The sequence below is a fragment of the Marmota monax genome, unplaced genomic scaffold (genome assembly GCF_021218885.2).
Source record: "Marmota monax isolate L192 unplaced genomic scaffold, Marmota_monax_Labrador192_F-V1.1 WCK01_AAM20220418_F8-fsc00156, whole genome shotgun sequence".
In the NCBI taxonomy this organism is placed as follows: domain Eukaryota; kingdom Metazoa; phylum Chordata; class Mammalia; order Rodentia; family Sciuridae; genus Marmota; species Marmota monax.
The window spans coordinates 4,070,081-4,095,149 of record NW_026694013.1 but is presented as its reverse complement, the minus strand read 5'-3'; positions in this window follow the sequence as shown (position 1 = coordinate 4,095,149).

The window sequence follows — 25,069 nt, the reverse complement described above, 5'->3', positions numbered from 1 at the left end:
CATCATTTTTTGGAGGTATGGGGATTTGGAGGTACTGAGTCTTCTACTTAAAAATTAATAATAAATATGGCTTTGCCTTATTTGTTTTATTATAACCTGATAAAGTATATGATATCTATAATGGCCTAGACTTTAGAGGTCTTTTATTATTTATGATTTTTATTAAAGAGATCATTCTTCTCAATATGAGTGAATCTTTCTTCCAAAATAAATTTTCCTAGCTTATAAATGGAAGGCATGTTAATAGTCTTGAATTTGAGATACTGTCATTGCTGAAGGTGTAAGGTGTGTGTGTGTGTGTGTGTGTGTGTGTGATGTTTGTAAAATACATGATAACAATTTCAGTGGACTATGCAAATGGTAACCTTTCCACATGTCCCTTCCTATCCATTCTCTGGTTTCCAATACATTTTCATTTGCTTGTTTATCATAAAATATGGCCCTCTTACATTTTGACCTCTCAACTAGCATTCACTATCCAGAGTCCTTAGATTGAGTTGCATGAGGATTAAGAAGGTTTTGGAATACTCTACTTAGGTGTAAAACACACCTTCATGGTATGTATTAGTATTCCCCAGGAGATTTTTGGATCTTTTCCAACTCCCTGGGAGTTTGCTGTACATTTCCTATTCAGACACAAAATAATTACCCTCAAGACTTTGAAAATACAGAATGGATCAAAATTCTTGTTGAAAACAACATACTGCCACTTTGGCTAAACTACTCAGAAAAGGAGCTTAATTTTTAATTTTAAAAATTGACCTCATTACCTGGATACCACTGTATCAGCAATCACCCCACTTGAATGGATTCTGAGTGGTCTTTGCTTCTTCTCATGCTGACTTTGACTCAATCCAGAGTGAGTGATTCTGATTGGTTGAATTTATGTTATAAATTCTTAGCTGCAAGAGAGGCTTGCTAAGTGAGTTGCTGGTATTTTCAGCGTCTAATGCCAAGGTTACTCACGTTACGAGCAAGAGATTTGGATGCTGAGTTGACATAATGTTGAAGGTCCATTTGCTAGACTGATGCTGATGAAAGTGTTTATAATCTTAATGTAATATGCAGGTTATATTGTTTTCATTCACCTCATGTTATTTATTGCTATAAATATAATCTACTCATTATATAAAACAAACTCCATTTCTCTTAAAAATTATATGACATAGACTTTACTCAAAAGCAAGGTGTTTGTTTGAAGATTTACAAATTGTTGATTTATGAATGTTCCTGGCATAAGGCTATTCTGGTCTCATTCCTTCTCTCACACTCATTCACTCACTCTTAAATGGGATTCCTTGCTTCTCTGTCCTCTTCATTCTCTTTTGAATAATATTTTTATGGACAACTGCCCACCTGGCCTAAGTTGATGACACTATACAAAGGCATTAAAATATCATGCAGGAAATGCTATGCCTGGAAGCTCTTCTCCTTTCTGCTTTCCTTCTCAGGTGATAGCCTCATGGAATTACTCTGTGCTCTTCTCAGCCCCACCTGCCTGACTCTGACATCATCTCAGGTGACAGTTCTTTCCACCAGAGAGAACTGCTTACATGCAGAGGTCATTTTGGATACCCTTCTGCTTTCATTGGCTCCCCAACTTTCAATAATCTCCTCAGTAAAATCTCCATCTCTGCTATATGAAATGAAACAATATTCTTAGATGTAACCTGTAAACTATACAGCAATGTACAAATGCAGTTTATCATCATTTATGATCTCCCTTAATGACCTATGTCAGGCCTGATGAGGAGGGCTCATGTGTCTCTAGAAAAAGAGAAGAGTTCACAGTTTCATAAATAAAGTTCCCTTTCTCATTCCAAAACTGCACACACTAATTGAGGAATGAAGAAGGCTATAAAAATGGAAAATGGAATAGTTACCTTAAATTGGACCATTAATACTTAGCCATTTATTCTTCCCATTTCAAAATATTTTATATGTATGTGTATTTGAATATTTAATTTATTTTTAAAATTTTTTCAGTTTGTTATTTTTAGTTACACATGATAGTAGAGTTGTCCCATATTTTTAGCTCTTTATATTTTCTTACAGGTGTTGTCATACTCTATCTACAAATTTGCAGATGCATTTTTCAATTAACATTACAGTATAAAATCATGTTATTATATGCCCCATAACATCTTTAAAAATAAAATATTTTATTAAAATTTTATTTATTTTTTTTAATTTTTTATTGTGGGTTGTTCAAAACATTACAAATTTCTTGACATATCATATTCCACACTTTGATTCAAGTGGGTTATGAACTCCCACCTTCACCCCATACACAGATTGCAGAATCACATCAGTTACACATCCATTGATTTACAAATTGCCATACTAGTGTCTGTTGTGCTCCGAAAATTTTATATTTAAAAAAATGTCAGCTTCATTAACCTCTCAAGCTTTTGAAGGTATTTAGAAGTTCTCTTTAAAACACCCATAAATTTCTCTAGCTATCCCCTCTAATTAAATTTGCCTTTATTCAAACTCACTATTAAAATAAAAACATGCACATTAAATAGGTTAATTGTACAGTATAGAAATTATATCTCAATAAAGCCTTTATTTAATAATATAATAAAATAAATACAAATGCTTTCCCCTCTAAACATGATTATATTTTCAATGACTTGATATTGTGACAGAATGACTTATGCAAATATTGATTTGTGTTTTGCCCTGCACATTTTTCCTTGTCCTCAGTCTCAGACGTTAGCCTCAAGATTTTACAGTTCCTTTCTTCAAAGAAATTTGCATGGTCAAGTAGAAGTTACAAGAAGCAAATTCTTTTCCTACTTTGAATAAAAATATAAACTCACTAAAGAGTTTATACATGGTATCCCAGAGAAGGAGAGGAGAAAATAAAGATCTAATGGTTGCAAAGGGGGAAAAAGGAGGGCTGTGCTCTAGGCTGGGTAGAATTTAGGAGTAGAAGGGGAAAAGAACTTTGGTGTCAGCGGTCCTGAATTGGGGTGTGGGGCCTGGTTGGGTCCCAGGCACAGACATAACTATCCTTGCCTTGTAAGTGCCACCGAATCACAGAACTCCTGAGACAAAAGGTCTTTGTGAGCCAGCAGAGGTTCCAATGGAAAGTAGGGTTGGCTTTGGGGTAACCAGAATGGGTTCATCGGAGCTTTGCAATTTCTGGCACTTTTGCATAAAAAGTTCAGAGACAGGAGTTTGAATAATGCTGAATCTGTTGCCAGCCTGATGGAACATGGATACAGACTCAGGTTCAAATTAGTTCACAGGTTCTGAAAGAAATGCAAATGCTTTTATTACCAATGTTCATTCTTACTATATGAGTACTGCAAACATATAGACTGCAAATATTTTCTAACTATCACTTCATATATGATGCTTCTAACTCATTTTTAAAAGGACGCCTCCCCTCGCCCCCCACTGCAACACACACACACACACAATGGAGCAGTACTGGTATTATTTTAAATCTGGAAGGATCTTGTTCATCTAGTCTAACTCCTTCATTTTATGGATTACAGATTTGAACCTTTAGAAGTTGAGGTGAATTCCAAGAGTCACAGAGCTGAGCCATGGTAGAGTCAGGTTTCTTCACTCCTAGGCAATTTTCCTCCACTGCCTTGGAGTAGAATTTGTAGTTGCCACATTAAAGCACCCATAGATGGATGAGTTATCTAGCCTTGCTGGGCAGCCCTGGTTGCTGTTCACTCCATGGATACAGGTGTTGAGCTGGATAATTATCATATGTGTACTTTTTTGCAGGGTGGTGGTGGTGGTACTGGGGATTAAACTCAGGGCACTCAACCACTGAGCCACATCCCCAGTCCTATTTTGTATTTTATTTAGAGACAGAGTCTCACTGAGTTGCTTAGCGTCTCGCTTTTGCTGAGGCTGGCTTTGAACTCATGGTCCTCCTGCCTCAGCCTCCCAAGCATATGTGTATTTTTGATAAAACTTGGTTTTATTGAAACTTACTTGAGAAGGGTAGACTTTCAAGTTGATATAATCCACCAGAAGAACATTACTGCCACCCAAATATCTACTATGACACTTCTCCTCAAAGCAGAAATGAGCAACTGCCACCATTATTCTATTATATACTGTTTAAGAAATGCACATTATTCTTTTATGTGTCTTCTAGTGTTTCTACAATGACATCGTAAAGACATATTTTGACCTACATTTTTATTATATCTATGATTTAGAAGTTAAGAACCAACAGGAATGATCAATAATATGCAAAGAGAAATATTATAAAATCAAAAGAATGATCCATTGGACAAGGGTTAGTTTTACATAAGGATATGAACTAAAATGAATGATTAAAATGAAGTAGGTGCTTACCCTGTTGTACTCTGGTTGAAAAAAATCAGTATGGAGTGATGTGTTTTGGGGAACATATGCAGAACTCTTCTTCTTGTCCTCATCATCCTCTGCATTCTTTGCATGCTGGTTAAACATTTGTTGTGAGTGTTATCACCAGTCAAGTACTTTTTCTACTTACTGACTTAGAAGCAATTGAAGCAATTTTAGATTCCCACTCAGGGAAAATAAAACTGTCATTAGAAGAAAATACATTTACTTCGGTTTATTCCTATCAATACCTTTTAATTTAAAAATATATTTTTTGATTATGCTTTGCTCAATAATTGTGACTTTGCAGTATGGTTCTTATTGAAGGAATCAAATACAGTTTTTCTCTGGTAACCTCACTAAATTTTACATCTAAATTTTTCTGTTTTATTGATGAGAGTGGTTTTTCTCATTATAAAATACAAATATATTATGAGTTCTCTCTAGAAAACATATTATTTTTAAAAACCACCAGGTTATCAATGCTGAAGTTATATTCAGAAATAGGTATGTCAGAGGCAGGTAGTCAACCAGCTGACCTGACCAAGACCTCTAGTGTCTGATGACCTTTGAGGAATTTCCCTGACTCAGAACAGGGTCTTGAGTATTGTATGACTAGAAACTTGATTTTGTCAAGGTATTCAGATTCGGTCAATTCAAGGAAGCAAATTTATGCTTATTAAGTTCTTCAGGGATTGATCTATAAATCAGATGCAGATTTAGTCCTTTATAATGGTAGGCAGAACTTACACTATGAAGTAAGGAGAATTGGGTTCTGAACCAGGCTCATCTTTCCTGTGACAGTAAATTACCGAATTTCTCTAAGATTCAGTATTTGCATCTGTAAAATGAAAAAAACTGTCATGTTGGTTAAAAGAAACATAAAATACTTAACACAAATTTTAGTACCTAGTGAATGGTGCTCTAATGATGAGCACAACAATGGTAATGACAACAAAGGAGGAAGAAGAGAATAAGGAGGATGTTATTCAAGTCACAGGGATGAGGACACTTGTGCTGAGGTCTATGTAGTTACTCCCTACAATCAAAGCCAGTTGAGAGAGAATTAGAAGGTACTTGGTTAGTACAGAATCAGAGCAAACTGTAGTGGAATATTATAAAAGCTAAAGCCTTCAAGCTATGAGGACCTGGTAGATCCATCTCTACTCTGCCAGGTAGAGAGGATAAATTGGTTCTATTCCAGCAGATGGGTGGACTTTCAAGTGCCTGGAAAGCAGCAGAACCTTGGTAAACTATAAATGAATGAATGGGCAGAGAATCCCAAACCTATGGACAGTATTGGAGTTAGTTATAATCCCTTTACCTTCAATGCATACATTTCAGCAGATAACACATAGACTCAACAAATGTATTATTGCTCCTTTCTATCTCTGCCCAATGCCCATACTATACAAACACAAAATTTCTTCAGTAATGTGATCAAATGGTGCGCATTTCATTGTTGCGACAATCAAATCTGAACACTGTCTAATTAAACTCAATGCAATCCTATTTCCAAATTCTATGAGTTCTATCTTCTGATCTACCACGTGCTTATGGCAGAGATGGGGTAGATGATCCTGAAACTCATGTCTTCTTTTTCCTAGGCATACAACTAGATTATCTTTTTCATGACAAACCCAATGATGTATGCCACATACATCATTTTTTTTTTTGTACAGTGAATTGAACCAAGGGCCATTTTACCACTGAGCTATGCTCCCAGTCCTTTTTCATTTTTGAGATAGGGTTTCACTAAGTTGTTGACACTGGATTTGAACTTGTGAACTTCCTGCCTCATCCTCCTTAGTTAGAAAAACAGGCATGTGCCACCACGCCCAGTCACAACACTGAATTCTGATAATGAAATGTGTGTTGTGTGTACAAATAGTGTATACTTCTTCTAAGCCTGGCCCATAAGATCCTCCTATTTTCAATTCAGTTCTTTAATTTCATCTTAGATTAATGTAGAGAATCCAGTGGTCTCAGGAGATGGTGGAGCCAATGACAGGAAACAACTTGGATATTTGAGTAACCCAATGGAATAGAGAGTGCCTCCCTCCTCATCATCACAGGAACACATATAGACCCCACCCCTACTCTGCACTGGACTGTGATATGAAGAAGAAACACCTTTATTATATTAAGCCACTGGAGATTTAGTGTCATTAGCCTATCCTGACAAGTTCATTTCACTCTACTAATATAAACTATATCTGTATCTATCTGTACATATACACATATATTTTACTTAAGAACTTGAAATAATTATTCCATGTTTACATGATTACCAAGCACAGCTTTTTTCCTCTTAAGTCACTCATGTTACAACAAATAATCAATTGTACATCTAATTATCCGTTTCTTTCCACCCACAAAACCTATGTCTTATTAGATCCCATATTTTCCCATTGAGACTACTGAAATAGCCTCCTACATTTTCTTCTTGCCCTTACTTCCATTCCTCCAATTTATTAGCCAGCTTTCTCCAGAATGGTATTTCTAAAATAGAAGTCTGTTTTTGTCCTTCTTTTGCACAAAATTCATTGACTCCCCATCATATCATAGTTAATATCAAAAGAAATTAGCCTTCTTTTAGAGTCTGTCTTCCTTTACAGGCTCTTTTAAGAGCCTCTTAGCTCATACCCTAAGCTCTTACAGATCAGTAGTTCCCTAAGTGTGAATCTAAAACACTTGGGTTCCCAAGCTTTCAGAAAAGTTCTGGAATCCATAAGTGGTCCAAATACTATTTATTGACTGAACGAATGATAGAGATTGATTATATATGCATTATCAAATGAGTTAATATATGTAATGCGCACAGTACACGTAAGCCATTGTTATAACCACTGTTTTACAAATGTATGTATTTGCTATTGTGATTAATAAAATAAAATTTTACTCACGTGTAACTATTTGTAATATATTTCCCAATTACAGGGTGGTAAAATATAACTACTGTCACAAGCCTCAGGGATTCAACATTTTGAGGTTAAAAAAGGATCCACACCTGAATATTTATGGGCTACTGCTCTAGGCATTCCATACTACCTGCAATTGTTTGAATGGACCATGACATGGATTCTGAACCCCTGGCAGATTCTGAGGCTTAGCTTGCTCAACCTCCACTATACCTTACTTCTAGGGTGCCTTCCTGTGCTGCAGAGACTGGGAAACTAAAGGCTTATCTTTCCTATTTTCTTTTACAGAAAAGGAGCAACAGTTCTGGATGCACAAAATAGATGTACTCTGCTAAGGTTTAGAAATTGAAAATAGGGCTGAGGCCATCTCCTTGCTTTCCTGGCTGTTTTTCTACTGACAGGCAATTTTGTACAGACCTTTTTCTATAGCAGACTTCCTGTGTCCATTTTCTGGCTTCCTGAATGTTCAGAGGCAGTGGCAGTGGCAGCTGCCTTAGGGAATGCCCCCCTGATTCCTCATTGGTGGATGGCAAGATGTTCTTGGAATGAGGAATTCTAGTGGTGACCTCAATGGGATAGGAATATAGTCTTCTGGGAATCATTCTTTTTCTTTCTTGTATGGGAGATTGAACCCAGAGGTGCTCTATCACTGAGCTGCATTCCCAGGCTTTTCAGACAGGGTCTTCCTAAATTGCTGAGGCTGGCCTTGAACTTCTGATCCTTCTTCCTCTGCCTGCTGAGTTTCTGTGTGACATTGTGCCGGACCTGGGAATCATTCTTGGTAGCCATCTATAGCTCATTCTGTCCTTTCCATGATCTTTTCCTATTTACCTATAACTTCCTTAAAGGCTTTTCATCTTCTTCTACTTCTTTTTTTCCTCATCAAGTACTGAGGATTAAACCCAGGGGCCTTCTTCCATTGAGTTATCTCTCCAATCATTTTCATTCTTTATTTCGAAACAAGATCTCACTAAGTTGGGGAGGATCTTGCTAAGCTGGCCTCAAACTTGTGATCCTCCTGTCTCAGCCTCCAAAATAGCTGGGATTACAGGCATGAGCTACCTGGTCTGGCTAAATCGTTTCCTTCTTAAAATGACTACATTGGTTTCTGTTTTCTTTTTTCTTTTTTTTTTTTAAAGAGAGAGTGGGGGAGAGAGAGAGAGAGAGAGAGAGAGAGAGAGAGAGAGAGAATTTTTTTAATATTTATTTTTTAGTTCTCGGCGGACACAACATCTTTGTTTGTATGTGGTGCTGAGGATGGAACCCGGGCAGCACGCATGCCAGGTGAGCGCACTACCGCTTGAGCCACATCCCCAGCCCTGGTTTCTGTTTTCTTAACTGAACCTGACTGATACAGGCCTTGGAACACATTGGTCTAACATGGAACACAGGTCCCCTCTCCCTGCAATCTGAACCCTCCTCTTCTTTTATTTATTTATTTAAACATTTTATTTTGAAATAACTGTAGATTCACACGCAGTTAAGAAATAATAGAGATCCCATGTACTATTTACATGATTTCCCCAACAATAATAAAATACAGTATCACAACCAGGATATTGATATTGCTACAATTTTCCAGTCTTATTTGAATTTCTTGTTTTGTACTGTGTGTGTGTGTTTAGGTCTATAAATTTTTCTCATATGTGCATGAATTCCACAGTCAGGATTAGGGCAGTTCCAACACTGGATTACCTTATCATACCTACTTCCTGCTCATCTCCCATCCCCCACCATCTATCCTGAACCCCTGGCAATCATTAATCAGTTCTCAATGTCTATATTTTGTCATTTCAAAAATGTTGTACAAGTGGAAAAATACAGTATGAAGCCTTTAGAATTTCACCTTTTTTCACTCAGTAAACTTCTCCAGAAATTTATTCAAGCTGTTGCATACAGCAATAGCTATACTGTTTTATTGCTGAGTAATATTCTGTGGGATGGATATATGATAGTTTCTTTATTCATTTATCCATTGAAGGACATCTGGGTTGTTTTCACCTTGTAACTATTGACAATAAAGCATCTGGGGCTGTGATTGTGGCTCAGCAGTAGAGCGCTCACCTAGCACGTGCGAGGTGCTGGGTTTGATCCTCAGCACCACGTAAAATAAATAAATAAAATAAACGTTAACTTATTAAAAAAAAGAAAATAAGCTTCTATCAACATTCATGTCCAAGTTTTAATGGGAGCATAAATTTCCATATCTCTGGAATACATGCCCAGAAATACAATTGCTTGATCATGTGGTGATCACATATTTAATTCTATAAGAAACTGCCACACTATGTATACCATTTTACATGTAAAAGAAAGATGGAAAAAGAAACTAGTTTCTCATTTCCTCACCAGTATTTGGTGTTGTCACTATTTTTTTTTAATTTTAGCCATTCTGATAGGTGTGCAGTAATATCTCATTGTAATTTATTTGTTTATGTTTTGTTTTTGTGTACTGGGGGTTGAATCCAGGGGCATTCTGTCACTGAGCTACATCCCATCCCTTTTTAATTTTTTAATTTTGAGACAAGATCTCACTAAGTTTCCCAGTTTGGCTTCAAACATATCTTTCTACCTCAACCTCCCATGTAACTGGGCATCACTGTGCCCTGGTTCACTGTAGTCTTTTTAAAAATTAATTAATTTATTAATTTTACAGTAGAATGCATTTTGACATATAGTACACAAATGAAGCACATTCCTCTGGTTGTACATGTTGAACCCTCCTCTTCTTGTCCTTGGCTCAAGTGTCTTCCTTGTGAGAAAGCCTTCGCCAGCGCCTCAGCCAAGTCGAGGACCTTTCCTTTATGTTCCCTTTCTAGTGATAACCCTGTGATGGCACTTCCAACAACTATGCAGTACTGGTCAATTATTTGTCTGTAAAAAGTAACTTATAAGGTTGAATTCTATTAGTTACTTGTTCCCAGGTAGGTGGATCATAAGGGCTTGTGGAGTGAATGGATGAATAAAAAAGTGGAAATGTCAGTTAAAAATGAGTAACCACTCCATAAAGAGGGAAATGTAGAGAAGACATGTAATTTTCTTACAAAATGGTACCATGTACAAACATATGTAACATAAGGTAGGCAAGGAGTCTAGGTGTGTTCCTCCTAGATTCTTAAAAGAGATCCATATAGTTGAGAACAGATATCAGCAACTTTTTTTTTTTCCCCTGCAGAGGGACAAATAGTAAATATTTTGGAGTTACACAATGTGTCACAACTACTCAATTTAGTCATTTTTTAAGAAAGTAGTCAAATGTAGATGAGCAGATAATATATAAACAATGAATGTGTCCATGTTCCAGTAAGTCTGTACCTACGAACACTGAAATATGAATTTTTAAAATTAATTAATTTTTGCAGTTCTCAGGTTGAATCTAGGGGCACTCTACCACTAAGCTACATCCTAGACCCTTTCCATTTTTTATTTTGAGACAGGGTCTCACTAAGTGGCTCAGGCTGCCCTCAAACTTGTGATTCTTTTGCCTCCTAAGTAGCTGGGATTACAAGGTATGTGCCATCATGCCTAGCTAATATAATTTTCATATACCACAAAATAGTATTATTCTTTTGATTTTCTTCAATTATTAAAAAATGCTAAAACTATATGAAAACATGAGAAGGAAAAGAAAGGGGGAAGGTAATGCAGATTTAGTGTGGAGGCAGTAGTTTGCAACCCTGGTTTAACATCTTTTTTTCCTCCAGTACTGGAGATTGAATCCAGGGCCTCACACATGATAGGTAAATGCTCTACCACTGAGCTACATCCCGGCAGCCCTGGTTTAGAAGATTAAAGGTTTAGGTTTACAGTGTGGAGTGGCATTGATTTATTAAGTGAATCTTGTTAACATTTCAATTTTTTTCTCAAATAAAATGAAGATTATAATATGTTAGTTATAACACATTACTGATAGAATTAACTGATATAAAAATAAGAATGGCTAAAAAGGCTTTGAAACTCTAAGGCAGATCAGGATTACCTGTAAGACTGTAAATTCATAAATACTGGAATATTTTAAGTATTTGATAGCTAATACATTATGGTAAGGCCTTGGAGTTCTACGTATGGCAAAATTGCTGGTGAGCAATATGTGGCAAGAATATATTCTCTCCTTCATTTACAGCATGAAAAGATAAAGAACAAATAATTTGTGGAAGATTACTACTACTCTATTTTTGTTCCCATCCAAAAATGGACAAATCATCTTAATTACAGTTTTCCACAAAACAGATGTCAAGAGATTATAGTCCTACACGTTATACCTGCTCTAATTTCAAGAAAAATTTTCTTGGAGGTTTTAAAAACACTCATGGAAATAGAGGTGGAAGAGACATCTCTTACCTTTCTGATTCAGAAATGGGAAAGTGGTTGGTACAGGAATGTCAAATGACAGTTAGTGACAGGGTTGGGGCAGACTCTTATTCTGAATCCCATTGTAGTGCCCTTCCTACTTTGTCAAGCTTGACAATTTTGTGTACCTTTTTTTTGGTGGGGTTGGGACTGAACCCAGGGTCTTGTGCATGCTAGACAAGCACTCTACCATGAGCTACATCCCCAGTCCCTTTTTTCTACTGTTTCAATAAAAATTGCCTAAGATTAAATCTTATTATAGATTTATAATTAAATTGTAGGTGTCTCCTTGCAAAGCATTTTAACTTTATGGTATATAAGACATACAATTTTGTTATATAAACTCTGCAATGAAATACATAGAGATATAGCATAAGTATGGTCAAGTTCTCATCTTTTACTGATAACATTATCCATCATCTAAGGTTCTGAGATGTGATACTAAGGTGGTGAGAGATGACGATTCTGTGACCTTTAAACAATAGAGGACAGTGAAGTCAGAAAGAGAAAAACAGAAAATGGTTATTGCCACTTCATGGGCAAGCACTACCAATCTTCCTTCTGCTGCTTTTTTGTTTCATTTGGGAAATTAAGCAATAACTTATCTCTTATTTTAGGCATTCCAGCCTCTCACTTTTACCTAAAATTGCCCAAGTCTACTGAGCTCTGTAAAATTTCACCAAAAAGGCATTTCCCATCTCCTCTCTGTTTAAACATCTCAGGGAGGCCTATCCTGATCATCTCTTTAAAATAACACCTCCACTCCTACACCCTATCTCTATAATCCTGCTTTATTTTTTCCCCATAATACTAATCACACCTAGCATACTACGGAATTAACTTATTTACCCTGTTTATTGCCTATTGTGTTTCTCCTCTCAACTAAAATGTATGGTCCATGATGGTGAGGATTTTTTGGTTGTTGTTGCTTTAAGAATGAGGAACAGTGCCCACACCTAGTAGGTACTTAGGAAAGACTCATTGAATTAATAAACAAATTTGATAAAATGAGGAATAGGGTATTAGGGACATCTTGAGATGTTATATGATTACATATGAAAAAGACCTAGACAAGATACACAAAAATATTGTGACAACAGAAGCATAAGATGGCAAAAGAGAAGAACACATTGGGTGATACTACATACTAGGGACAACATTACCATCATGTTTACTTCAGTTGATGAATTTGAGGCTAGGTAGTTTGTCCAGGTACATGCAATTGGTGAGGGGTGGAGACAGAATTCAAAAACCCTATCAGTCTGACGACAAAGCCCACAAGTATAACCAGTGTTCTGACAGTTTATTTGGAGCCACCTCTGTGATGCAGAGAGTAGTGGTGGAAGCCATCTTAGCATATGGGTCCCATGTTATTAAAGTTGCTTACTGGACAGGTATGTTTTGTGAGACACTTGTTCATTGATGCTAAAGAGACTCTTTGCTTTCCCAAATCGTGACCTCCACATTTACCACATAAAGACTGTTACTTCTGTAGCTCAGTGGCAGAGCACTTGCCCACATATGTGATGCACTGGGTTTGGTCCTTAGCACCATATACAAATAAAATAAAGGCACTCAAAAACAAATAAACAAAAATACTTTTAAAAAGGAGTATTAATTCTATTCAGAAGGGTCTCTTAAAACATAAGTGTGTGTGTGTATACTTTTTTTTTTTTGGTACTGGGGATTGAAACCAGGGCTACTTAATCACAACCCCAGCCCCCTTTTATTTTTTATTTTGAGACAGGGTCTCACTGAGTTGCCTAGGGCCTCACTAAGTTGCTGAGGCTGGCTTTGAACTTGCAATCCTCCTGCCTTGGCCTCCCAAGTGGCTGAGATTACAGGTGTGTGCCACCATGCCCAGCCAATTTTTTTTTTTTTTTTTGGTGCTGAGGATTGAACCCAGGGCCTTGTGCATGTGAGTCAAGCACTCTACCAACTGAGCTATATCCACAGCCCCAAAATATTTTTAATCAAAAGGAAATCAGCATTGTTTTTTATACATCAATCAATCCTCAAGCATAGAACTTCAAATATCAAATTTTGTCATCTTGCTTGGGCTATAGAAATGGCATAACAAGCTAAATACTTATAGATTCAACATACTGGGGCAGCAAGCATCAGTTCTGCCTCTGTGATTCACCTGTCTCTTGTGCTGTAACTACCAATGGGTCAAGCAATATAAAGGTAGAGATTTCTTCCCTGAATTTATTGGCACCTTTCTCTTTCTCTCCCTTACCCTCCAACTCACGTTGACACTTCTCCACATATATTCTTCTCTATTTACAAACTAGAACGTGGAAATATAAGTTTTACCACCTTCACTGGTAATAAAATTCTACAAGCAGAACCAGATAGCAATTGCAGATCAAAATGGGTATGGAAGAGTCTGTCAGGATGAAAAGGGCCAGGGATATATAGGTTGGGATGCCATGGGGATATATGTTAGGGATGTATGAGACTTTAGGGACAAAGGGACTAGGGACAGAAAAGCCAGCTTTAACAAGTTCAAACACAGAGAAATTTGCTTTAACCAGAGGGGTTTCTGCGAATCCCAATCATACAGCCATTCACTTTAGCTTTCCCTCCAGTCCTTTGTACTCCTTGATAACAAAGACAAGTTAACAGTTTAGTTGTTACCACAATGAGTAGGAAAGAGAATTGTATCTGAAGACTTTAAAGAAAAAGTAAATCATTATTAATCAAGTGATTTGGAAATTGTGGATAAGGCATGGAAAGTTTTATGCCCTGTGAAGGTATTTTACATAAATATTTCACACAAGCTACTATTTAAATTATAAGCACAACCTGTCAGAGATCTTAGGGAGTATAGCTTATTTGTGGAACACCATTATTAATGTGGCCTACTCATGCCTAAGATTAGGTGTTCATAAAAATCAGTCTGGTTGTGGAGCTGGGGATGTAGCTCTGGGGTACACTATGTACTTAACATCTACGAGGTCCTGGGTTCAATCCCCAGCATCACATAAAATAAAAATTAGTCAGGTTGAGTATTTACTTAAAATTTAGAGACTTCTTCATGTATTAATGCCAGGAATCTGAATTTTTAATAGGTACCTGGGTGATTCTGATGAACCACGCTTTGAAAAATGCTATCATAATACTGTGGAGCCCGAAGGATGCAAAGGGGAGTTGGATCTAAAATTGAGTTCTTGATCTACTGCAGACACATATTAAGAAAGTTAAATGAGTCAAGTCAGAAGTACATAAATACGCTGGAATTCTCCAATGTTACCCAAATACTCGAGAACACCACAGTCTCTTGTAAAGAAAAGAGAAGGAAATATTTTATTTGCCCCAATCACTGAAATTATTGTGCCACCGAATTAAATTTTAGCAATCTTTAAAGAATGGCCTTCCCAAACCTCTTCAGAATTTTAATTACCTTACTCAGACAATAACATTTTTATTTATAACATTTTTATTTATTGTTCAAAGCTCCATATCAGTGGACACTAAACATCACTCTGTATAACAATCCACATATAAGAGCTAACATTTATTGTCAGGAACTATTTGCATAAGCATGATCTTGTCTAATTCTCACAATAACCCTTAGAAATAGGAATGATGATCATCCCCATTTTACAGTTAGGAAACTGAAGCTAAGGCTTGACAGGGTTAAGAAGCTTGTTCAAGGTCATTTAACTACTTACTAAATAGCAGAGCCAGTGTCTGAATCCAGAACTTTCTGACTCCAGAAGCATCAGCTCTTAAATTCTATGCAATTCCACGTCCATTGGGAGACTTAGTTCATACATACCCCATGAACATGCACAGAGAAAGCAAACAGCAATACAAATTGCAAAGCTTACTGAGGATATGTGATCCCCGTGGAATAACAAGTCTATTCTGTAAGAAATGACACAAAATCAAAATGTAATTATCTCTCCAAAATATAAATAAAAACTAAAATCTACATCAATATACAGTGTTTGTCATTCTTGCCAGACATGCTTTAACTATGAAAATAGTCATTCTTATTGCAGCATATAAACTTTTTTTTTGTTCCATGTAGCTGCCACCTGAAACCTCCAGTGTGTAGTATTTCCTAACATATCTTCTTATAACCACTAATACTTATGCTTCTTTTTCTTTCTTTTTTTTTTTTTGCTGAAACCTCTAATACATTTAACCTCCTGCCGAAATTTTTGAGGCAAGTAACATAATCTCTCCCAATCACTCACTCTACGCAGAGTTGAAAAAAGAATAATAGTGACCACACAAATCATGAAAAAGACATGTCCCAGAGTGGCATTTTCTTTTACTTAGAATATAAAACCAACCTAAGGATCTAAAGATCCCATAATCCAGCATTTTTCCTTAGCCAACTAAGAAAATGCTCTCTTCCCCCCTTAAAACTAAACCTTTAACACCCTCAGACCCTGAAGTTTGCTTTTCTGCTTTTATATTCCTCCAGCATTGCGAGTTGGCTTGCTTTGCCTCCATCCCTGATTCTGAGGAACATTTTGTGTTCTGTTGTATATTACAGCTGTCTGTGCTGCTAGACCACAAGGTCCATTAGCACAGGGACCACATCTGTTTGGTGTCTCTTGCAATAACCATAGTAGCTGGCACAGAGACGGCACTTAATAAACGTTGAACAAAGTACTGAACGAGTGACCCATGAAACTTAGAGGCTCCCAGAGCTCAGTTATTTCTTCCATCCTCACCAGGGAAATAGTTTTGAGTTTTACTGGGTGCCAGAAAGAAGAAAGAGTCCTTTACTTCACTCAGGATTGAAAAGCCACTGGTTTCTCAGATGAGCATCAAGGCTTTAGACCAGCTCTTCTACAAGCATCACTTGGAGATGTGTTCTGAGCGGGTAGCTTTCTTCCTTTGTACTGCTTGAGGCAATTTCAATCCAAGAGGGCTCTAAAAACAGTCAGCCTCCCATTTAAGAAGGGATGCCTATAGAGGGTAGGGGACAAAAAGTAAGGGGTTTTCTGCAGCCTGCTATTTCCTCTAAACAGAAAAAGTATGAGTGGAGGGGAGGAAGAATGGGAGCCTACCCACAAATTACGAGGGAAAAACACATGTTGTCTAATGTATGTTAGAGAATAGCCAGAGGAGGCCTTGACCATGAACTTGGTTATGTCTAGAATACATGGGGTCTTAGAGGGTAGAAGGACCTTCAGCCCTCTGTCTGCTGAAAAGGCTTCAAGAGGCGCAGAGTTATCTTTTTTTTTTTTTTTTTAAACTGGGGATTGAACCCAAGGACGCTTTACCACTGAGCCACATCCCTAGTCCTTTTAATTAATTAATTAATTTAGAAACAAGGTCTTGTTAAGTTACTTAGGGCCTAGCTAAGGTGCTGAGGCTGGATTTAGCCTCCTGAACTGCTGGGATTACAGGCATGTGACACCATTCCCAGCTCAGAGTTATCTTTTAAGGGACAAGTTGCTTCTTAACTAAACACAGTCTGGTCACATCCCTCTGTCTTTCCTTTCTTCCTTTCCTATATATATTGTGACAGGCCAAATCACTCATTTTATTTATCCTTCTCTCTAATAACACCTTACCAAAGCCACAACAATCAATCTGATATTTAGAGGGGAAAACTGTAGCAAAAGATTAGGAAGTTTTGTTTTTAAAGGAAGAAGACTGCACTGTGAGAAAAAGTGTGGAGTAACAGAAAATATCTCTTTCAAAATAGCTAGGTACTTTTAAGAACTGAAGTTCTAAAAGAAAAAAAAAAGAACTGAAGTTCTTCTATTGTAATGAAACTTCAGCCTCATTTCAGAAATAGTATTTAATGCCTCCTTTGAGCACTGTTCTGTTCTTTTTAAAGCTGTCCTTTCTGGTAGGCAGGATTCAATATATTTGCTTTTTATTATTAACTCATACATGGTAGGGGAGGGGTCTAGGAGTAAATATATACAAAATCACATTTAACAACACTCTTCCCCTTTAGTTTCAGCTCCTTTATCTCAAAACATCATTGTCTCAATTGTGTGTCTCTTGCCTATCCCATCCTACTGCAGGAAAAAGCTGCCTCTCTAGCCAGCTGTACTTCCTGTATTGTAACTGCACTGTGGAAAAATGTTCCTGGCCCTCGCCTATCTTCCAGCCCTGATAATCTTACTTCATTTGGGGGGGAGTCAAGTTATAGCTTTCTGTTGGTTGTCCCTTGCTGTAACCTTACCTGTGTAGTGATTCTAATAAATCTTCCTTTTTCTTCAGCTTGTTTGAGAGTTTGCTGCGGAACGTAACAAGAAATAAAAAAATAAATCTAAAAAATTATTTTTTTGAGACCACCAAGACACTATAAATGAGTTCAGATTTCCTAGGCCCGTTGAGTAATACCTGTGAGTCTTGAGAAAACATGCAGTTATGATTGAATTGCTGAACATCAACGGAAATCCTTTCTGGAACCAGTAAAGGAATACAAGGAATAAACATGAAAGGAAATGGCTTATTTCTGAATAGTTGCAGGTATAAGGTTCAGGCCGTAAACTTTCTGTGTTTATTCTACCAAAATTTCTTGGGGCTGGGGGGAAAAGATAGATCCTGCAAAATTTATGGTAGCATATGAGACATAGAGCCTAGATAAGATTCTAGAAAGTGCTATGGAGAATAATATTTATTTTATCCTTCCATTCCCATGCTCACTTTTCAGCAAGGTTTCTGCCTCCAAACACCAGAAAGGCACCTTCCATAAGAGGTGAATCCTTGCCCTTCACCTGGTGACACTGAGGGGATGTGCTTTTGTTTCTATGCTTAGTTATTTTTAATGCCCTTGAGTTCTATGAGAGACTCCAGCTATGGTACAATTAATTCCCCACCCCCTACCCCCTTTTTTTTCTTAAGCTTATCTGAGTGGCTTTACGGCCCTTGAAACTCAATTAAATCAAACTAAATAGGCAAGTAAAGGAAAGACCTGCCCATACTTTAAAAAAGCATAAGTAATCTGCAGTATGGGGTAACTAAGAATACCCCAAACCGCTTTTTCTTTTATTACAGGGTTGATAAACTGATACCTCAGCTGCACTGTGGCTGCCCAAAATGTTACAGATGCCCCATTTTCACTTGGCCAATATCTATTTACCTTCTTCTCTCAGTATTCTACTTTTACAATTAGGAATCGAAAAGCCTTCTTTTGCATGCAACCTTTTTTTCTGTTGTTTTCTTGAAGTTCACTTTTGTTTTCAAATATGTTTGATACATGCAAAATAATAATGTAACATTTTTGAGAGTTATGAAATGCACACCTGTGAATTCACCAAGAGTCAAAATGTTACCAATACATTGCATCCATCTAAATAGTTATGTGCTAACTCAATCCCCTGTCTCTTCCACCTCTGTCTCTCCTCCCCATCTAACTTCAGTCTTGGTGGACATGTCAAGCAAAATGTTCTCATCTACCCTGGTAGAAAGGTAAGAACAAAACATTGGTGAAGCCAGTTGGACTCATATTAGTGGTATGAAGAAGGATGGGAAAGATTTGAAACAAATTCATCACAATGAAGAACTCTTAACCTAAAATTATCTAAATTTCTGTTTTAGTTTTTTTTTTTTTTTTTTTACCCACTATAACCGAAAGACCTGATAAGAAAAATTTTGGAGGAGGAAAAGTTTATTTGGTTTTTGGATTGGCTAGCTTCACTTAGCATAATCTGCTCTAATGCCATCCATTTCCCTGCAAATGCCATGATTTTGTCATTTTTTAGTGCAGAGTAATACTCCATTGTGTATAAATGCCACATTTTTTTTAATCCATTCCAAATGCCAAATGTCTTCTTTGATATAAGGAGAGCAACTAAGAACAGAGCAGGGAGGAAGAGCATGAGAAAAAGATTAACACTAAACAGGGACGAGAGGTGGGAGGGAAAGGGAGAGAGAAGAGAAATTGCATGGAAATGGAAGGAGACCCTCATTGTTATACAAAATTACATTTAAGAGGATGTGAGGGGAAAGGGAAAAAAAATAAGGGAGAGAAATGAATTACAGTAGATGGGGTAGAGAGAGAAGAAGGGAGGGGAGGGGAGGGGGGACAGTAGAGGATAGGAAAGGTAGCAGAATACAACAGTCACTAGTATGGCAATATGTAAAAAACGTGGATGTGTAACTGATGTGATTCTGCAATCTGTATATGGGGTAAAAATGGGAGTTCATAACCCACTTGAATCAAATGTATGAAATATGTCAAGAGCTTTGTAATGTTTTGAACAACCAATAATAATAATAATAAAAAAAGTTTATTTGGCTCTCTCAAGATTTCAGATGTCTCAGTCCCTAGATGGCTGACTCCATTGCTCTGTGCTACAGTGAGGCAGAACATCTTGGTGGAAGGGTGTGGCAGAGGAAGGAAACCCAGTACAAGGTCACTAGGAAGCAGAGAGACTGCTCCCAGCTCCTCCCCTCAGCAGGGACAAAATTTGTACTTGAAGGCATACCCTCCAGTGACTCAATTCCTCCAGTCACACCCTATTTACCTACCCTCACACCCAATTAATCCATTCATATGGATTATAGCCCTGCTTAGGTGAAGGCTCTCATAACACAATCAGTTCACCTCTGAGATTTCTTGCATGGTCTCATACATGAGTTTTTGGTGGACACCTCATATCAAAACGGTAACAATACCTGAAGGTGACAGTGACCTTGGATTTTCTGAGACTGAGTTCTCTAGCTTTTTCTAAGAGATCCCACATCCTGCCATAATTTTATGTATTAATTTTAATTAGCCAGAGTTGTTATGTCCCCATTACCCAAGAACTCCACTCTGATAGTGATATTAAATGCAAATTTCAAATTTCATAAAGTCCTTTGATAAAGCCATTTCAGGCATTTTTAAAAAAGTAGGCTAAAAAAAATATGGATAGGATGAGAATGAAATATGAAACAATGATCACTTCTAGGGAGAACTGGAGGAGGATTGGAACAGGAAGGGATTCCAACTGAATCTGCCATGTTTTATTTCTTATAAAGGAATCTGAGGCAATAAAAAGCTCTTAGGCGATAACTACATTACATTATATGTTTAAAATTTATTTAGGTTTAATTAACAGAAGTTTAGGCAAAAGTAGGTGGCTCTATAATAGGTTCAACAATTGTGGCTGGGGGAGTGCTGATTAATGTATCAATGTTAACCTATCCAGAGGCCTGTGCTTTGGGCTCTACCTTGGACAATACTTTCACAAATTTTACTTAGAGAAATGTAAAGAAGGCATGAAATTTGTGAATGAATCAGATGGTGAGTTCAATAGAAAGTGTGTTGATTTAACTAATCAGTATACAAAATGATACTGGCAAAATGGAATTGAGGACTAAAAGAAAACGAACATTTATTGAGTCCTTATATCATGACAAACACCATTTTTAAGTGTAGTACGTATATTATTTAATCCTTACAAAAACCATGAGGTACATTATTATCTCTTTATAAACAAGAATTTAAAGCAAAGAGAGATTATAAAATTTGTAGAAGTTAACAAAGGTAGTATGTGTTAGTATAACTACAAGGCCTAAGTTCTTAATCACTGTACAACATTAGGGTTATAAAAACTTAAGTCTGAATTTTTCCCAAATAAATTATATGATACAGAATGGAATAGAATGGAGGGGAGACAGGGCTGGGGATATAGCTCGGTTGGTAGAGTGCTTGCCTCACATGCACAAGGACCTGGGTTCAATCCCTAGCAGCACAAACAACAACAAGAACAAAGAATGGAGGAGAGACATGGCTTAAAGGACCATACTGGGAAGGAAAAAAAAAGATAGAAAAGTATCTGGGAGCAGAGTGATTTTTGGCAGAATGACAGAAAAAGAAAGAAAGAAAAAATTTCTGTTAAGCTGTATTAACAGAAATATTGTATCAAGGAGTCATGGTCAGGCTGTACCACATACTGCCTCAGCCCCCACCTGCTCTGCATATCACACTAGAAGAAGTACATTAGCAAAGACGATGGGACAATAATCAGGTCTTATGAGAGGAGACCAAGAAATTAAGGATGGTGCCCTAGGGATGGTCTTGATAGCCTGTCTGCACAGGTCTCAAGTACCACAGGGGAGAGATTAGATTGTTCCATGTGGTCCCAAGGGAGCAGAAAAAATAAAAACAAAAACCTTTAGGTGAAACTTAAAACTTAAAAGGAAAAAGATTATGTCAAGTATTGGGAAGAACTTGAGGACCAAAATTGTCAGCCAGGTGTGGTGACAAGTTCAAAGCCAGCCTCAGCAACTTAGTGAGGTCCTAAGCAACTAGGTGAGACCCCTCTCAAAATAAATAAATAAAATAAAAATAAAAGAGTGGGGATGTGGCTCAGCGGTTAAGTGTGTCCCCGAATTCAATCTCTGGCATCAAAAGAAAAAAAACAAAAAACCTGTCAGACAATGAAATGAACTGTCTAAGAAAGAAGAGAGTTCCCAGGAGATGGTATTTCATAACTGAAGTTCCTTGTTGGGGATGTTGTTGAAGCTTCTAATGGGATAGTAACTAAAAGAACCTCCCTGCTAACATTAAAGCTGATGATCAAATCCACTAGAATAAAATCACCCCACTTAGAGACCTACTTTTATGGCATGACCCTTAAGTGAGTCCCTGGTACTCTCCTCTTCCTTCCGCCAAGGAGTGGGGGAGGGAAAGCAGGAAGTTTGTAGAACTTTCTAGAAACTTTGTATTAACCTAGCTATGCAACTAGCTGAAAGATACTGAGGGAATCATTTAACCTTTTCCTGCTTCAATTTTTTCATCTTTAAAAAGAAGTTCCCACTATCTGTCTTACCTACCTTAAGTGGATTTTAGTGACTATTCTAGGCTACTTTAAATGTAAAAATGCTTTAGAAAATTTAAACAATATGCAAACACAACCTATGTTGACTGTAATGTAAATTCCTGTTAAGCATTTATCTGGGACCCCCAACCTTTTCTAACATTTCTCTCCGATTCTCTCTGAGCTTTCTTAAAATTTATGGTCTTTTTGTTAGTTTGTTTTTGCTTGTTTTGTTCATTTTACAAATCTTTGTCTAGTTACTGTTACTGTTATTTGGCAAGGTATTGTTCTAGCTACAGTTGGAAAACAAAATGTTGAATCATTTTCTTCCAGGTGTTTGCCATCACTTAAGGATTTCTGTTAATATATCAAAAATGTGAAACAAGGCAAGGTATTTGAATACTTTAAGAGCACAATAGATAAAATCCTGCAGAAGATCTCAGAAGAGTAGGAATTCCAAAAACACTGTGATGAACATCCCCCTAGGAAATCAGGGCATTTTCCTTTTTTTTTTTTTTCCCTTACCAACTCTGCTGGGACTTAGTAGAAGCTGGTTCTCTTCAAGATTATGAATCTCTGCACTGGTGTTGAGTCTAAAAAAGTGTCTAAATTCCAATTTTTAGTCCCTTTGTAGGAGAGAAGTAGATTTTTTTCCCATTTTTTTTCTTATATATAGAGAAAAAAGTGAAGCATGGAAAGGTTGAGTACAAGTCATAAACTGTTTTGTAAGTCACTATAATCCTCTACAGTTGCAAGGCATAAAATCAGGCTTGTTTCGAAAAATGAATTATTTAAAGTTTGCTTTTTGGGGGGGTGTTTAATAATGCCTACCAAATAAGCTGTTTGTTTTATCCTGGGATGAGGCTGATATTACTATTATATGCAGAGATGTTAGAGTTGATAGAGTGTAGACTAAAAGGCAATTCAAATTCTGGGCAAGTAAATTGCAACAGGTTCCATAAACTCCATCCATATGATAGTTAAGTCTTGCAAAACTTTCTGCAAGGGCTGTCATCGACTAGTATGGGTGAAAGATAAATAAAAACAACACTGACCAAATATTTAGTATGTTTAGGCTTCATTCAACATTATATATATATAATTTAATTTATTATTATCATCATCCCATTTTACAAACAAGGAAAATGAGTCTTAGACTCAGAAATTTTCATAAGGCTAGGAAGTGGCAAAGCCTGAATTTGAACTAGAATTGTATAAAGAAGTAATATAGAAACAAGGAAATATTGTTTTAGACATATGTTTAAATGATATACACACTCATATCTACACACATACACACATATTTAAAATCACTTCCCCCAAATTATTTTGTGTGGCTTACAAGAAAGCACTTACATAAAATAAGATTAAGTAAATGGACAATTAAGGTCACAAGAAAGAGGAATATGCTAATGATGTGAGGTCAATCTATGATTGATTACCAAATGTGAACACAAGAAAGAAAAAATGTCAATCCTTTTTTACGTCATTTTACCCAGATAACCTGTAGTTGTTTCTATTTTCATAACCCTACTTTATAAACATTTAGCAAATTTTGTGAAAGCAATGATGTTTTCCTGGTCATATTTTAAATTTTTGAGCACCATTGGAATTTATAATTCTTGATATTTATTTTCAAATGAAATAATTAAAAATTTTAAAGTATTTACAGAATGGTAAAACAGTACATTAAAGTCAGCTGTAGCCTCTTTTCCTTAGTCTTGAGGCCCTATCTATGTGCTTTTGGCATTCACCAGTGACACAGAACCCACTTAATATATGTTCTGCTAAAGAATATTGAATAAGCCTATAATGCAACATGACACTCAATACAAATGTACCACTAATGTGCAATATGTATATATATGTTTTAAGTTTAATTTTCCCAGTTCTAAAGTCTCTGGACTCACCAGTTTTCTAGAAGCAGATTAATGACTTGGAAGGGGTTATGGAAGGAGTTAACCTCAGTGTACTTTCTTATGCTCTTAGGCATCAGTCCTGGTCAGCAAGCACCTTGTACTATCAGAGGTCTCCAAGGTAGAATGCAAAACCATGGGGCATGTGCTAAGACTATAACATGGGAGTCTATACTCAGACTATGGAAGGCATTAAAACTCTAATTTTATTTTCTTCTATTGCGTGCTTTCTAATTTTGTTTTTGTGACTATATGCTTTATAACAATAAGTAATATATCCATGCATTGGAACAATTTTTAACGTATACATAAATATATAGAAGCTCTATACTCATTTTACTGATAGAAATGCATGATCTGAAAGTTTGAAGACTATAGCTCTAAATAATTCCACTGAGCTAAGTGTAATTCAACAAAAATATCTTTGCAACCAAAAAAATATAAAGTACGTTTTCTTCCGATGGAAGTTGGGGGTGAGCATGGGGAGTGGGCTGGTCTTTATTTTTCATAAAATAAATAAATAAACAAACAGACATGCAAATCATTCACACTTTATCCAGCAATTAAATAAAGCAATTCCTGTTGGATTCCTCTTCAGAAAGCCACGGTCAATTCCTAAGAAAGTTTTCCTCCATCTGTCTGTCGTCCATGAAAGGGCTGTAAAGTTATTCAAAACCTGTGCTGGGTATTAAAAGTCCTAGGTTAAAGTTCCTTTTTCATTGGCATTCTGTGTAATATCAAGCAGTCTATCTAATTTGTCCCTGCATTATTTCTCTTTAGGGTAAAATAGAGATAATAATACTTA